We start from the raw sequence: 16,033 nt of genomic DNA on the forward strand, positions 1-16,033 counted from the left end.
AAGAAGAGGAATAATAACTTCAGAAAATTAATGGGCAATATTTGTTGCAAATGACAAAATTTGACCTTTTAATAGAAAATTGGCAAATATATATTGCCATTAGGAGCTTAAGAGCTTCATCATTCTTCTGATGTCATTAATGGTATATTAACAGATAATGAAAGTATTTTATGTGTTTTGCAGTATTGACATATTCATTGAGATTATTGTAATACAAGTAGCTGAGTCCTTCAAGTTATGCTGCATAGAAAAAATATTTGTCACAATATACAAGTTAGTAAATTTTGTGTTATGACCTGCTCATGTCATCAGTTTAGTTCGTATGTTCAAGTAAATTGAATAAAAAATTGTTACAAAATATATCTGAAGTCTATGAAATACAAATATTTGGACTTTCATCTTGCCTTGAATGAACCAATGTAAGAATTTTCTATTATTCTTTTCCTAAATTGCCACAATCCCCTATCCCCAATTAGAACTTCCACATTGCCAGCAGTGAATTTCTAGAATGTACCTCAAACTTTTATTGTTGAAAAGTGTTAAATCTTCAGGATGGCTGGCTTCTGGGAACTATCTATATTCATCTATTACTCATTGTATAATGTTTTAAAAAGTATCCAAGTATTATCTTTCTAGAGCTATAAATATAAATATTATTATTGAAAAATTAGACTACTTAGAAAAGTATAAATAAAAAATTATATTTATAATCTCACAATGTTATAGGATTTTTCCCACAGTAACAAATTGTTACTAGGATTGGACGTATGGCACAGTGAGTTAAGCTGCTTCTTGAGATGACCCTGTCCCATATGGGAGTGACTTATTCAAATTCCAACTACTCTACTTCTAGATCAACTTCCTGCTAATTTGCATCTTGGGAGGTAGTAGGTACTTGGACCCCTGCAACCCATGTGTGAGAACTAGATGGAGTTCCAGTTTCTTGCCTTCAGCCTGGTCTAGTTCTGGCTGTTGACTATCTAGGGGGTAAAATAGCATATGAGAGATAGAAGATCTCTCTCTCCCCTTTTCTCCCTCTTTCTCTCTATACTCCCCCTCACTCTACCTCTCAAATTAAAAAATGAATAGAGATTAAAAATAAGTTATTATTTTTAATACTTAATATTTTATGCTAAACCATTGTGTTTGAATAATGAAATTCCTATGGTGTTTTCAATTTCATTTTGTATGTCACATCTTAAACAATTTTTCTTGACATTCAAAAATATAGTTTTAGCCAGCACCGCGGCTCACTAGGCTAATCCTCTGCCTGCAGCGCCGGCACTCCAGGTTCTAGTCCTGGTTGGGGTGCCAGTTCTGTCCCAGTTGCTCCTCTTCCAGTCCAGCTCTCTGCTGTGGCTCAGGAAGGCAGTGGAGGATGGCCCAAGTGCTTGGGCCCCGCACCCACATGGGAGACCAGGAGGAAGCACCTGGCTCCTGGCTTCGGATCGGCACAGCGCGCCGGCTGTAGCAGCCATTTGGGGGATGAATCAATGGAAAAAAGAAGACTTTCTCTCTGTCTCTCTCACTGTCTAACTCTGCCTGTAATATATATATATATATATATATATATATTAAGTTTTAATAATTTCAAAATATTCCAGCAGATTTTTAAATGTATTTAATTAAATATTAAAATTTTCTATAGTCATGGAAATTTTATCTCATTCTATGTTGGGTAATTATTTTGGAGGTAACAGCACATTAGATACTATTAGTAATCATAATTTGTTTTATAAACAGTCTCGCATAAATATTTTCTTTTTTTCTTCTTTAAATTCCTTCTTATTTATTTGGAAGATAGACAGAGAAGACAGGCAGGCAGAGCTACCCTCTATTGTTTCATTCCACAATTGCATATGCAACAGCTGGGGCTGGGCCAAACTGAAACCAGGAGGCTGGAACTCCATCAAGGTCTCCCATATGTGTGGCAGTGATCCAAGGACTTTAGCCATCACCAGCCTCCTCCCATGGTGCACATTAGCAGGAACCTAGAATTTAGAATTGAGCCAGAACTTGAACCCAGGCACTCTGAGATATGGGTTTCCCAAAATGTGTCTTAATGGCTGAGCCAAAGGCCCAACCCAGTGTATGCTTTTTTGATAAGGAAATAATACTTAGCACAGTCTATGTAGTGCAAACAATAATTAACACTTAAACCTGGAGGAAATGATTCAGGTGCATATTTTAATGCAGTGGACTTTTTCTCTTCATCTTTTATTCTCCTTCCTGGTACTTACTGGGCAAAGAGAGCATAGTTAGGGTTTGACTCACTACTTTGGGTCACGTTCTCATCTTCTTCCCATTTGTTCAAAATATACCACTTTGGGCTAGTATGTTTATATTCCTGAACTTCTTCCTACATTAAGGAATAGAGACAGAAATTGATATAAGTATATAACTATTTTATAGCTATCTGAAGATCATTGCATCATCTAACTTATATCTGATTTTTTATGTGTCACTTTCCAGCAACATATAGTTCTCAGATTCCTTGATATGAAGTTTTTAAGGGATTTATAATATCCAATAAATCTGTCATTAATGAGCCTATTGAGTAATACAAAATTTGGAACATAGTTAAGAAAGTAGAAATAGGTTGAAGGTTCTTATCTATTCTTCACATATGAGTGGAATATGTGTAGTTATTATTAAAAGTGAATGATTAGTCTCCTCCATGAGGAGGAGACATCACATTGTGGCCCAAATCAGGTAACAGCACAATGTTAAAAACTACTTTAATTATCATCATATCTCAAAGAATAGTAATTCACATCCTCTGGCAATAACCTTAATGTATACATTTAATTCCCAGAGAATAACTTGCAATTTCACAGCTTTTACAGTTGCTATTATTTTCAAGGTCACCTGAAATAACCTGGAAGATGTACTTTCTCTCCAAAATGTGGACGTAGTAATAGCCAGCACTCATCTTTCTTCTTCATATGCAGAGCTATACTTCTGAGCAGCTGCCGGTCCCCTAGGTCCCTTCCAGAGTCGGGGAAATGGGCCTGTCCCTGTTCTAGAGTGGGTTGATTTGTGTAGGGTTGATTCCTTTGCCTTTGCCAATGATCAGATTAACCTTGGGGCAATGACCTCATGCTCACTGTGAAAAATGAGGGAAGTTGGCCATGGGACTTCTGGAAAAACATAGTTGTCACCTAAGAAAAAGTCCCAGGTGCTCGCTTCGGCAGCACATATACTAAAATTAGAATGATACAGAGAAGATTAGCATGGCCCCTGTGCAAGGATGACACGCAAATTCATGAAGCGTTCCATTTTTTTTTTTTTTTTTTTTAAGTCCCAGGATGGTAAGTTCTGAGTAGCGTCTATCTGGAGGTGGGAGCCTATAGCTGCCGTAGCCATCCTGGTCAGCCATCACTGAAACTATCCTAGTGGAACAGAGGCAGGAACACAAAGTGTGGGTCCTTGGTGCAATTAGTGAGACATAAGTTAACCAACCCTGAAGCCTCCCTGTCCTTCAGTCTTTCTCACTTGATGCCATTTTTTAAAAAGATTTATTTATGTATTTGAAAGGTAGAGTTACAGAAAGAAAGAGGGAACTGGAAAAGCAGAGAGAGAAAGCCTCCCACTGCTGGCTCACTCCCCAAATGGCTACAATGACCAGAGATGGGCTGGGCTGAAGCCAGGAACTAGGAGCTACATTGGGTCTCCCACAGAGGTTCAGGGGCCCAAGCAATTGGGCCATCTTCTGCTGCTTTCCTAGGTGTGTTGCCAGGTAGCTGGATTGGAAGTGGAGCAGCTGGGACTTAAATTGTCACCCACATGGGAAACTGGCACTGCATGCAGTGGCTGAACTTGCTGTGCCACAGCTCTGACTCCACTTTATGCCATTTAAAGTCGAGAACTTTCTAACCAATAAAACAGTTGGCTAATTTACATATAAATTTAATGCAACATAGTACAATCTAAAATAATTTAAAATTATAATAAGCCTATTATTCCATATTATTTTTATGATTGGCCATATACTGGATTCTCATTGTAGTAAAAACTGGGAGGAAATGTTCAACCAATATGTTATTTTAGCTATTGTAGTAACTCTCATGGTTACTGATCCTTGGAGTAGAACAGTCAGGAAGCTGGTCAAGGCAAGAAATAATTTGCTCATTCTTTCTTTCACTTAGTAGTCACTCATTCAATAAATATGTATTGAATCCTTACTATGTATAAGGTGCCAAAATGTATACTCAAATATTTAGATTTTAGATAAATATAAGCCAGATACTGCTTCTTTTTACAATACAAGGTTTGACACTGAATATATGGGGCTTTTCTCCCTGCCCCCCACTAGTTCTCTGACACTTGTTGAGTGTTCTTCAATTCAATTCAGTTCAGTTCAGTTCAATTTTTCAATTCAATTCAATTCTGATATTGTATAATTGGAATTATCATGAGGTCCTAGAAACTAGTAACTTGGTCTCATAAGACTGCTTCTACTTCAGACATCAGCTGCAAATTTTAGATCTCCAGTATTTCTCACTGATGAACTACAAATAAGGGGTGACCACTACCTCCTTGAGTTCAGTAATTTGCTAGAATAGCTCGCATAATTCAAGAAAATAGCTTACTTATTATTTCCAGGTTTTTTTATTTTTTCATAAAGAAACAATCTTACACCTCAGGGACAGTCAAATGGAAGAAATCCAGGCAAGCTATAGGTAGGAGGGTTTTTATGGCCACTCCAAATCATTGACCATTGGTAGCTAATGCAATCTCAAGCCACTTTCCCTTCCCTTAAGTTAACAGGTGGGACTGAAATCAATCCTCTGAGCTTTCTTGTGACTACCCCTGACCCTGAAGCTGTCTGGGGTTCCCCCAGTCACTAATCATCTTATATGAATACAAAAGAATCTCAATTCTCAGGAAATTCCAAGAATCACAGAGGCTGCTGTGTCGGGAGCTGGGAATAAGTCCAATTATTAAAACAAAATGATGCTCCTATCACCACTATCACTGTCACAAGGGTTTCAGAGCTCTGTGTCAGGAATCAGAATGAAAACCATATGTATTTTATTATTACATAAAACATCACAAATATATAAAAAATGAAAAGGTGTAATTCATTACCTCTTTTAGACTCTGTGTACTATATCTAGCCTCAGTATTATTGATTTTAAGAAAATCAGTCTTCTTACTTATATGTACTAGTCTCTTAATGACAATTTAGTAGTGAGCCTGTTGGTTAGGATATGATTCAAAATTCCAACTTAAATTGTGGAACAAAGATTTTTTCCCCTATGTAATGCTCATCATTACAACAAGAGTAATTAACATACATTCTAAGAAAAAATCATTTTTGACTTTAGGTGAAAGCAAAATTACAAAATGAAACATCTTTGTCAATCAAATGCTCTAGTTATTGCCATCATTTCTGTAAAATTCTTCAGTTCTTCAAATATTTTATAAACCAAACAAGTTACTTTGGTTCATAAACTAAAAACCAAAGGAATCAAAATATTGTCATTCATTATGTGATCATCATTGTGATATTAGGTCCTTGAATAGCTCAATATTTTTAATATATTTACACTCATATAACTGAGATTATAATCTCATTTTAGAAAATGTCCATTGAGCTGTAAAGAAACCTAATTCCCATTTTTAGTCACTCTCCATTCCCTAGGCAACTACAACTTTCTGTTGGACAATGTTTGCCTTCTGTGGACATTTCATATGAATGAAGTCATGTAATAAGTCATCTTTTACATTTACTTCTTTTGCTTAACATTTTTGAGGTTCATCCATTTTGCCACACATATCACTACTTCATTCCTTTTAATTTCCTAATAGTATCTAGTTGTTTGATATAACACATTATATTTATACTTTTACTCAGTTAATGGACATGAGGAAGGCTTCCTGTTTTTGTATTTTTCGTTTTTTTTTTTTGCAGTTATGAATAATGCCACTGTGATCATTCTTGTATAGTTCTTCATGTGATGTGCTTTTATTTAACTTGGTTAGACATCTAGGAGTAAAATTGCTGAAACATATAATAAATCTATGTGTAACATTGTGAAAACCTGCCAAAGTGGTTTCTACAGTGCCTACACCATTTTGCATTCCTACCAGCAATTTATGAGAGCTCCAATTTTTCTACATCATCACCAACATTTGGTATTGTCTCACTTTTTTAAATTGTAGTGACTACTGTGTAACGTAGCATCTCAGTTGGGTTTTGATTTGCATTTTCCTCATGACTAATGCTAGAAGAGCATCTTTGGATATGATACTGAACTTTAACATATCTTTTTTGTAAATGTCTATCCAAATCCCTTCCTACTTTTAAATTTGTGTTCCTTGTCTTCTTATCATTGACTTGTAAGAGTTCTTTTAAATATATGTGCTGGATATAATCCCTCAGCAGATACATGATTTGCAAATATTTTCTCCTTTTATATGAGTTGTCATCACTTTCTTGATATTACCTTTTAAAGTTCAAATTATTTTGATGAAGTACAATTGATCAATTTTTTCCTTGGATCACTGTGCTAAGAAACCTATATATAATCTAAATTCATTTTATTCAGTTTTAAAAAATTAATAATTTGAGCTCTTACATTTAACTCTATGATTAATTTTGACATCATGTATGTTATTATATATGGGCCCAAATTCTTCCTTTTATATATGAATATCTCCTTTATTAGCACCAAATTGTGGCAAAATTAATTGACCAGGGTAGTAGTTGTTAATCATAGATGAATTGATACAAAAATTGTTTTCCAATTTGTGTTATTTTAATATTTATTAAAAATGAATTAGAATAAACACCATGATACATTATATATCACATGTCAAGATATAATAAAAGTATTTCATCATTGTAAAATTGACATTTTCCTACAAATCACATCAGTTTCACTATATGATGTCCAATACTATAAAATGTTCTGGATTTTAGCTTTTGATTTTTGTTATAGCTATTGAATTTTGAACTATTATATTTTATATGTCAACCTCTTCTAACATGGCATCTGTAAATCCAAATACTTTTAGAATATTTTTATCAAAGTATCAACTTTTCTATTTCTATTATGGATAAGGCAATTTATATTGTATAGTAAAGAATAAAAAGGTGATTAATGCTCTCTAGGTACTTAGTATGTGGTTTCTATATCCTGATTTTATTCCAGACCAATATTGGTGGCTACAAGTTCTTTTGTTCAGTTAATATTATTGATTTTCAATTTTTTTTATTTTGTAGTGGCAAATGCTTAATGTCCTGTTATTATTCATGGAAAAGAATTGGCTGGGTGTAACTTAAATCATCTTCTCAATTAACTTCATGGAATATGGCAGTTTGCTAATGAGAATTAAATATAGTCTAGCATTTCCATTTAGAAATAAAAATTGGGAATTCATTGGGTGAAATGTACCTAATCACATCTGTATTTCAAGTGTTTTGTTCACTATTGAATTACTCATAAAATAGATTTCATAGGGATTCATTGTTTTGGGCTAAGGTGAGCCAAATGAAATAGATTTAAACTGTTTTCATATGATCAAGTGTTTTATGTAATAAATAATGTGACAGGTTCCAACAAAATGTAGCTATACATGTGGAAGTTTTAAGACATATGAAGTCCACAGTTAATAAATTTGTTGGCCAAGTATGAGTTTTTCACTTCTATGTCATAAGTCTTGAATTACATACAGGGCTGTTGATAACCCTGCTAATTAAATTTGTGTCCTCATTTTTAACCTTAAGATCTTTGGCCAAAGGAAGAAACCCTGGAGAAAAAGATTTTTTTTAAAAAAAATATGTATTTATTTATTTGAAAGGCAGTGTTGCAGAGAGACAAAGATGGCTGGGGCTGGGCCAGGCCCAAGCAAGGATCCTGGAACCCTATCCAAGCCTCTCATGTGGGTAGCAGGGACCTACATACTTGAGCCATCTCCACTGTTTTTTCAGGTGTATTAGCAGAGAACTGGATAAGAAGTGGAGCAGCTGGGACTCAAACCATTGTCTATATGGGATGCTGGCATCACTGGCAGTGGCTTAAACCACTGCACCACAATGCCCCACACCTTGTATAATAGATTTTAAAATTACACTTAGAAATTTTAGTTCGAGAATTAAAAAAAAAAAAAACACAGCCAGTTTCTGAGTTTATTGACTCCGGAATCTTTTTACAGTGAAAATATTTATCATGTTTTGAAGAAATCCCACTGGATAAGGGCAAGGTATCCTAGAAATTGCTATAAAACACTAAATTAATAAAACTGCACATTCTTTCTTCTATAGCAAAAATCCTAAAATATAAGATGTAAGATATAAACTATTGCCCTCAGGACTTCATTGAGTTTATTTGAGACACCAGAAACAAGATGTGAAAGTCTCTCATTTCATTTCAGAATTGCTCTCCCACAAACAATTATTTTCTGTTATTTTTACTCCCTGAGGGAGTACTTTCTCACGACCATGTTGTTAATTGTTTCCTTTCTTTCAAGCACTGCTATTTCCTATAAGCAGCACTGGGATAAGACAAAGTGGTCAATTCATTTCGAAGATGAGAAAACTTTGTATAAAGCCTACTGGCCAAGAAATATCAGTTGAACATCTCATACGTAAAATGTACCTTGATTTCAGTTGAAGAGAGATTATTCTGAGAGGATGAAATATGGAATATTGCGTTAAATCTACACATTGTAGATGAAGAGAGAGCTTAAGAGAGGGGAAATGATGTTATCTGCCAGTAAGGATCTGCCTTCTGAATCATTTCTTCTTCTTTTGTATAAACTTCTCAATTTCTATGTCTTCAAACCCACAGTCTTCTCATGGATCTTGATCCTTAGCTCATTTTCTGTACCATCTAATAAGATATCTTTATTAGACTTTGCTTCTCCCTCTGCCAACTGTAGCATCTTGTCCTTTTAGTCATAGTAAAGACTCTCAGTCAGTCACTGTCTCCATTTTTCATTGCCCACTTACTTTTTAAGCCAAAACAATTATCCTTATAAGTTTAGCTTCCTATATTCACTATGATTAAGGGTAATCATGTTAGTAATTCAGTGGACTCTGTGTTCCTGCTTACAGTGTTATGCTTCATATTGGACAGGAATCATCATTATCTCTTTCTTATTTTCTATTTCATGATTTTTCTTCTAGAACATGGGGATGACTTCTTTTCCTTTCTGTAAAGATTAGCAGTTATTGATAGTGTGTAGCTTCATCACTTTCCTTAGAAAGTATTGGCAAATCTGTTCCCATCTGTTTATAATTCTTTTCTCTACCAATAAATACACCAATCATATTAACAGACTAAGTTGAGATTTATTTCAAGCCACTCACTCATTCTTTCCTTCAGAAGATATTTATAAGCATAGTGTCAGGCACTACACCATAAGCAAAGATACAGTTCCAGGTAAATTCGATAGAATGGAAAGAACCTAGGGCTGGTGTTGGACAAATCGGTGCTCATATGTCAACTCTAGCTGTCCACAGTATCATGTTGGTTAGCGTTCTTTTTTTCTGACTTTTGTTTTCTCATTTACAGAATATTGATAATTATTTGTATAAGCAAATTGTATTGATAAAGTCTGAGGTTGTGTTGGTCAAGTAGATCATACAATGTTTGGCACTGAGTAGATATTCTTAAATACTGTTAGCATTCTGTTTTGGTAGTTTTTCCTAAGTAACTAAAAATACTAGTTTCACATATTTCCAATGTCCTTAGAACTTTTCCTTTGTCTTCCTGGTGAATTTTCATTCACGTTAGAAAACCCATCTAAACTCTCCCTGACTTAGCAGGCTTCTCCTAGCAACATTTCTGCTCTCTGTCCTGTTCTGAAAGAATTGATCACGTCATCTTCTGAGTTTCTTCTCTCTCTCAAAGATAACTAGCCATTGTGCTTATACAATGTTAGAATCTGTGGTTATTCAAGTGTGTCTTTCCAAGTGGACTGCACTGCTCCAAATATATCCCCAAACCCAAATTCTTGGATCCTGGTAAACAGATCAATAGTTGTTTAATTTTTTGAAAATTTTTAAGAAGTTATGTAAAAGTTCATCCCTTGGTATACTCACAAAATGCCCACAGGACTCGGGCCAAAGCCAGAAGCTGGAATTACAATGTGGATCTCCCAAGTGAGTGAGAGGAGCTCAATTACTTAAGTCATCAGTGCTGCCTCCCAGGGTCTGCACTGACAAGAGTCTGGACCTGGAGCAGGGAATCAAATTCAGACACTCCAGTGTGGGATGTGGGTATCTTAACTGCCTGACTGAACACCTGGTTCCATTAACTGTTTATTCTTAACCAGAATGGAAATATGCCCTAAGGTACAAAAATCTTGCTTTATTCTTGAGGTAGACAGTTCAAATATTGCTGAAAATTTAATTTTTTTTCTTTTTTTAAGATTTATTTATTTATTTGAAAGAGTTACAAAGAGAGTGGGATACAGAGAGAGATAAAAAGAAATCTTCCAGCCTGTGCAGTGGCTCAATAGGCTAATCCTCTGCCTGCAGCGCTGGCACACCAGGTTCTAGTCCCGGTCGGGGTGCCGGATTCTGTCCCGGTTGCTCCTCTTCCAGTCCAGCTCTCTGCTGTGGCCCGGGAGTGCAGTGGAGGATGGCCCAAGTGCTTGAGCCCTGCACCCACATGGGAGACCAGGAGAAACACCTGGCTCCTGGCTTCGGATCAGCGCGGTGCGCCGGCCGCAGCATGCTGACCATGGCGGCCATTGGAGGGTGAACCAACAGCAAAGGAAGACCTTTCTATCTGTCTCTCTCTCTCACTGTCCACTCTGCCTGTCAAAAAAAAAAAAAAAAAAAAAAAAAAAAAGAAGAACACCTTCCATCTGCTGGTTCACTCCCCAGATGGTCACAATGACAACGGGTGGGCCAGGCCAAAGCCAGGAGCTCCTTCTGGATCTTGAACCAGTGTCCATATGGGATGCTGGTGCCGCTGGCAGCAGCTTTACTCACTATGCCACCACACCAGCCCAATTTGTTGAATTTTTTTTCTATATCTGTTACATCTAAATAATAATGATATAAAATGTATTCATAATTAATACATTATCTAATTAATTCTTCATATACATTGCAAACAAAACCTCTGATTCTATGGCTTCTAACTGCTAACATGTACATCTTTCATTTTAAATGATCAGATGGTTAACACATTTTCTCTAGTGACAGCTATAAGTCACTCTTCAAACTTCATCTTTAAATTGCCCAATACAAGGTATGGCATTGTGGTATAGAGAGATAAGCTGTTGCCTGATAAGCTGGCATCCCATATCAGAGAACCAGTTTGAGTCCTAGCACCTCTGGTTCCAATCCTGCTCCCTCCTAATGTGCCTGGGAAAGCAGTAGAGATTGTTCATGTTCTTGGGTCCCTGCCACTCATGTGAGAAACAAAGGGAGCTCCGGGCATCTTGCTCCATCCTGGACCAGCCCTGACCTTTATGGCTACTTAGGGGAGTGATCAGTGGATGAAGGCTACTCTCTGCCTCAATCAATCTGGCATTCAAATAAATAAATAAATAATTTTTTAAAAATTACCAAATACATGACCACTATTCAATCTTAAATTGAGCAACTCTTTAGTCTCATTGTGATACTTTTTAAAAAATTCATTGATTCAGATAAGCACAGTAAGATCATTTCATCATTTGTTATATTGTTAAAAACAAATACTTCTTAGTTATGTCACTGTTTTAAATTCCTTTTTTTAAAAGATTCATTTATTTATTATTTGAAAGGCAGAGTTACAGAGAGGCAGAAGCTGAGAGAGAGAGAGAGAAAGGTCCTCCATCTGCTGGTTCACTCCTCAAATGGATGCAATGGCCAGAGCTGGGCTGATCCAAAGCCAGGAACCAGGACCTTCTTTTGGGTCTCACACATGGGTTCAGGAGCCCGAGGACTTGGGCCATCTTCCACTGCTTTCCCAAGCTATAGCAGAGAGCTGTATCAGATATGGAGCAGCCGGGACTTGAACCAGCACTCATATGGGATGCTGGCACTGCAGGCGGCAGCTTTACCTGCTACGCCACAGCATGGGTAGCAAAGCTTCTTACCTTTGAACAGATTTGACCAATTAACAATTGGCCAGCCAGATTGCTATTTAGTCTTGTGGTGGTTCTCATTATGGACATTAATATATTACTTTTTTGCTGTTATTTGGGGGTAGGATCATTTAGATACTTAAACATCATTTGTGAGCCATGCAAAATTATCAGCTTAAACATTAGCCTGCTATAGAATTATTGAATTTTGAGTCCTGCCTGCAGTTTCCTTGCCAGGGCCAGAACAAATAATGGCACATGGCTTATGCAACAAACAGGTCAGACATTCCTCAACCTTGGATTGTACCAATATATATTTTTTTTAATTTTTAAATTTCATTGCCCTAGAATGTACAAACGGGAAAAATGTTTGGTTGGAAAATAGTTTTAGCATTCAAGCATACAAATTAACTTATTGGCTTTTGTAGTCATAAATGTGAAAAATAAAATAGGATCTTTCATGGAACTTTCATAAATGAGAGCCTTAAGAGTTATTTGTACCCCATGTTTACAACAGCTCAATCCATAATAGCTAAAATAAAAAATCAACCCAGATATCCATCAACTGTTGGCTGGATAAAATAATTGTAGTATATTTACGTGATAGAATATTACTCAGCCATAAAAAAGTATGAAATCCTGTCTTTCACTACAAAATTGATGTAATTGGAGACCATTATACTTGGTGAAATAAACCTGTCACCAAATGACAAATATCATATGTTTTCCCTGTGGTAACTAATATACAGAATACAGAAAAATGCATATGAGTAAACTTGACATTTTGAGATTTTATTTTTTTTTTTTGACAGGCAGAGTTAGACAGTGAGAGAGAAAGACAGAGAGAAAGGTCTTCCTTTTTCCATTGGTTCACCCCCAAAATGGTCTCTACGGCCGGCGCGCTGCGCCGATTTGAAGCCAGGAGCCAGGTGCTTCCTGATCTCCCATGCAGGTGCAGGCACGCAAGCACTTGGGCCATCCTGCACTGCCTTCCAGGGCCACAGCAGAGAGCTGGACTGGAAGAGGAAAAACCGGAACAGAATCTGGTGCCCCATCCGGGACTAGAAACTGGGGTGCCGGCGCCACAGGCGGAGGATTAGCCTAGCGAGCCATGGCACCAGCTGATTATTTTTATAGCCTTTGTCTATACTCTTGAGGAACAATGGTTCCTCTAGTTAGTAGTTATTGAATTCTTTATTTAATGGAAAGTTAAGCTTATGATGACAAAGTAAATTGAAAGTGTGTCAATGCAAATAATTTAAAGAATAATAAGAAAGAGGGAAGATAAGAGAGGGTGTGAGGGAGGGAACAAAAGTAGGGTGGGAAGTATCATGTTTTATAACTGTATATATGAAATATATGAAATGTGTTCCTTTTGTGTAAATAAAACATTTTTCAAAATTTGTAAAAGCCCATATTTACATTGCTAATTCAAAATATATGATTTCCTAATTTAATATTAAGCCTGCACACACCCAGACACGTGTACATATCTACCATATCTACATACTTAAATCCATATATATCTAATTCTAGTGATCTGTTATAAATGAAATTAAGAAAAAATCATAATCTAAAAGATACACATTGTGCACAAATATATCTGTAATGAAATCCATTTATCTACAAATAAGCTTTCTAATTCTATAGTCTTCTTGAACACAACCTCAAATCAAGAATTAAGTACAATGGTGTTTGAACATACCAAATAACTTTTCATATCCCTTGTTTCAAATTAAAGCCTAAATATTAGCACATCTAGAAATGTTTAATAGATTTCCATTTAAGTCAGATCTATGCAGATACCTTTTATTACATTCTCAAATGCCAATTAGGAGGAGCAAATAAAATGGGACTAAAGGATGAGATAGGGATACAGATTCCCAGAAGTAGATATCCCCGTCTAAGTAAGAAGAGAACAGAATTTAAGGTTAATCCTTGTACATTTGTAAGTTGTTAAATAAGGTAGAAAATTATGGAAATACTTTCAGATTTCCATCAGTAATGGGTAATACACAGAATGTTGTTAATTCTCGTGGTAAATGATAGGAAAAGTAATTTGGTGGTCTGTATTTAAGAAAAGTGATAATCACATCAATGGTCCCCAGTGGTTCACACTCAGTCTATCCATATCCTGGTGTGGTTCCCCTTACATTGGCTCTGACTTGTCTAGTTGCCATACTTTGACCAACAGGACAATAACAAATATGCAAGAACTTGACAAGTGTTTTCACAATGAGATTGTCCCTCCTCCTGCCCTTAAACCTCCATGTGAAGAAACCCAAGGTTGTCTAATGGAGAATTAGACCATGTGTAACAGATACAAATACTTGCAAATAAAGTGTACAGACCCAATGGCCCCAAGCCAACCCACCAGCTGAGTGATGTCACTTGAATGAGCTAAGGGAGATAAGAAAGGAACCACACAGTTGGATCTAGCCCGAACTAGTGGCCCACAAAATGGTGAGTTAATAAAATTCTTGGCCGGCGCCGTGGCTCAATAGGCTAATCCTCTACCTAGCGGCGCCGGCACACCGGGTTCTAGTCCTGGTTGGGGCGCCGGATTCTGTCCCGGTTGCCCCTCTTCCAGGCCAGCTCTCTGCTGTGGCCTGGGAAGGCAGTGGAGGATGGCCCAACTGCTTGGGCCCTGCACCCCATGGGAGACCAGGATAAGTACCTGTCTCCTGGCTTCGGATCAGCGCAGTGCACCGGATGCAGTGCGCCGGCCGTGGCGGCCATTGGAGGGTGAACCAATGGCAAAGGAAGACCTTTCTCTCTGTCTCTCTCTCTCACTATCCACTCTGCCTGTCAAAAAAAAAAAAAAAATTCTTGATGTTTTAAGCCACTGAAAAATAATTTTAGACATCTTCCTTAATGCCTGTAAATTTCTACAAAAGCAAAAATTCATTTATATGTTGAAATTAATAGTCATCTAAAACTATATAGAATAAAAATCACTGTGAAGGGGCCATTGTTGTGGCACAGCAGGTTAGGGATGGACCCATTTCATATTGAAGTGCCTGAGATTAAGTCTCACCTCCACTTCTGATTCATCTTCCTGCTAATGGAACTGAGAGGCAGCAGATAAAGAACTAAGCATTTGAGTCCTTGCCATCTACATGGTGAATCCATATAGAATTCCTGGATCCTGACTTGGGACAGATTCAGTGCCAACTGTTGTAAGCATTTAAGAAACAAAGCAGGAGATGAAAAAACTCTTCCCCACCTCTGTTGCTCTGAATTTTAAATAAGTAAAAATAAACTTACAAATATAATTTTATAAAACCACTATAATACTATGAATAGAAATTATGTCAGACCAATTTAAGTTTCTTCTTTTAATTTATTATTTACAAAGGAAAACGTTTTGTTCATCAAGGGAAAACAATAGATATCACTTATCTGTGCTTCAGGGAGGCTTTTACATAATTGAACATGATGTGTTCTTAGGAAAGACATGATCTTTCCTCATTGATTCTCAAATCTTGTATCAGTTACAAAGTACCACCATCTGAAAGAAGTTGAATTTTCAGTGTTGACTTCTAGTACTAATATACAGTAGATGTCAATTCGTCTTCTAAGAACTCATTACCTATTAGATGGAACTGTATATATAATTTAAAAGTGAAGATTGTGTGAAGGTTTGTAAGGCATGTATTCAGTATAAATCCAGATCTGATGTGGACATTATGGATTTTTGAAAATTTTAGATTAAGTCTGAGACTAATTTTCTACATATGTTAGGGAAGTGTTCAAATGATTCAAGATAGTTCACAATGATTCCATGATATTTCTGAGAAATACATTAATTGTAACCTATTGAGATCAATCCAAAAACTATTACCATGTAACAACTTTTCATTGATCTAGATGTTGAAGCTGAAGATAAATGTTTAAGTGGTATGTAGTCAATGATGTTAGTAGCTCTGAAAATGTAGAACTAGAAAACACAATAACTTTGGAATATGTAGAAAATGGCCTAGATAGGCAAGGTAGA

The 16,033-nt window shown here is 36.4% G+C and overlaps 1 protein-coding gene and 1 non-coding gene across 5 annotated transcripts in view; both read left to right on the top strand.

Annotated features, from left to right (window-relative positions):
* The window catches only part of LOC100009591 (sodium channel protein type 1 subunit alpha), a 161,377-nt gene that overhangs the window by 35,709 nt on the left and 109,635 nt on the right, over nt 1-16,033 (top strand). The gene's annotated exons all lie outside the window — the stretch shown is intronic.
* On the top strand, nt 3,179-3,285 carry LOC127491863 (U6 spliceosomal RNA). Its single transcript, XR_007920796.1, has one exon. It is a non-coding gene; the product is annotated as a U6 spliceosomal RNA (small nuclear RNA).

Source organism: Oryctolagus cuniculus, chromosome 3 (genome assembly GCF_964237555.1).
Source record: "Oryctolagus cuniculus chromosome 3, mOryCun1.1, whole genome shotgun sequence".
NCBI lineage: Eukaryota > Metazoa > Chordata > Mammalia > Lagomorpha > Leporidae > Oryctolagus > Oryctolagus cuniculus.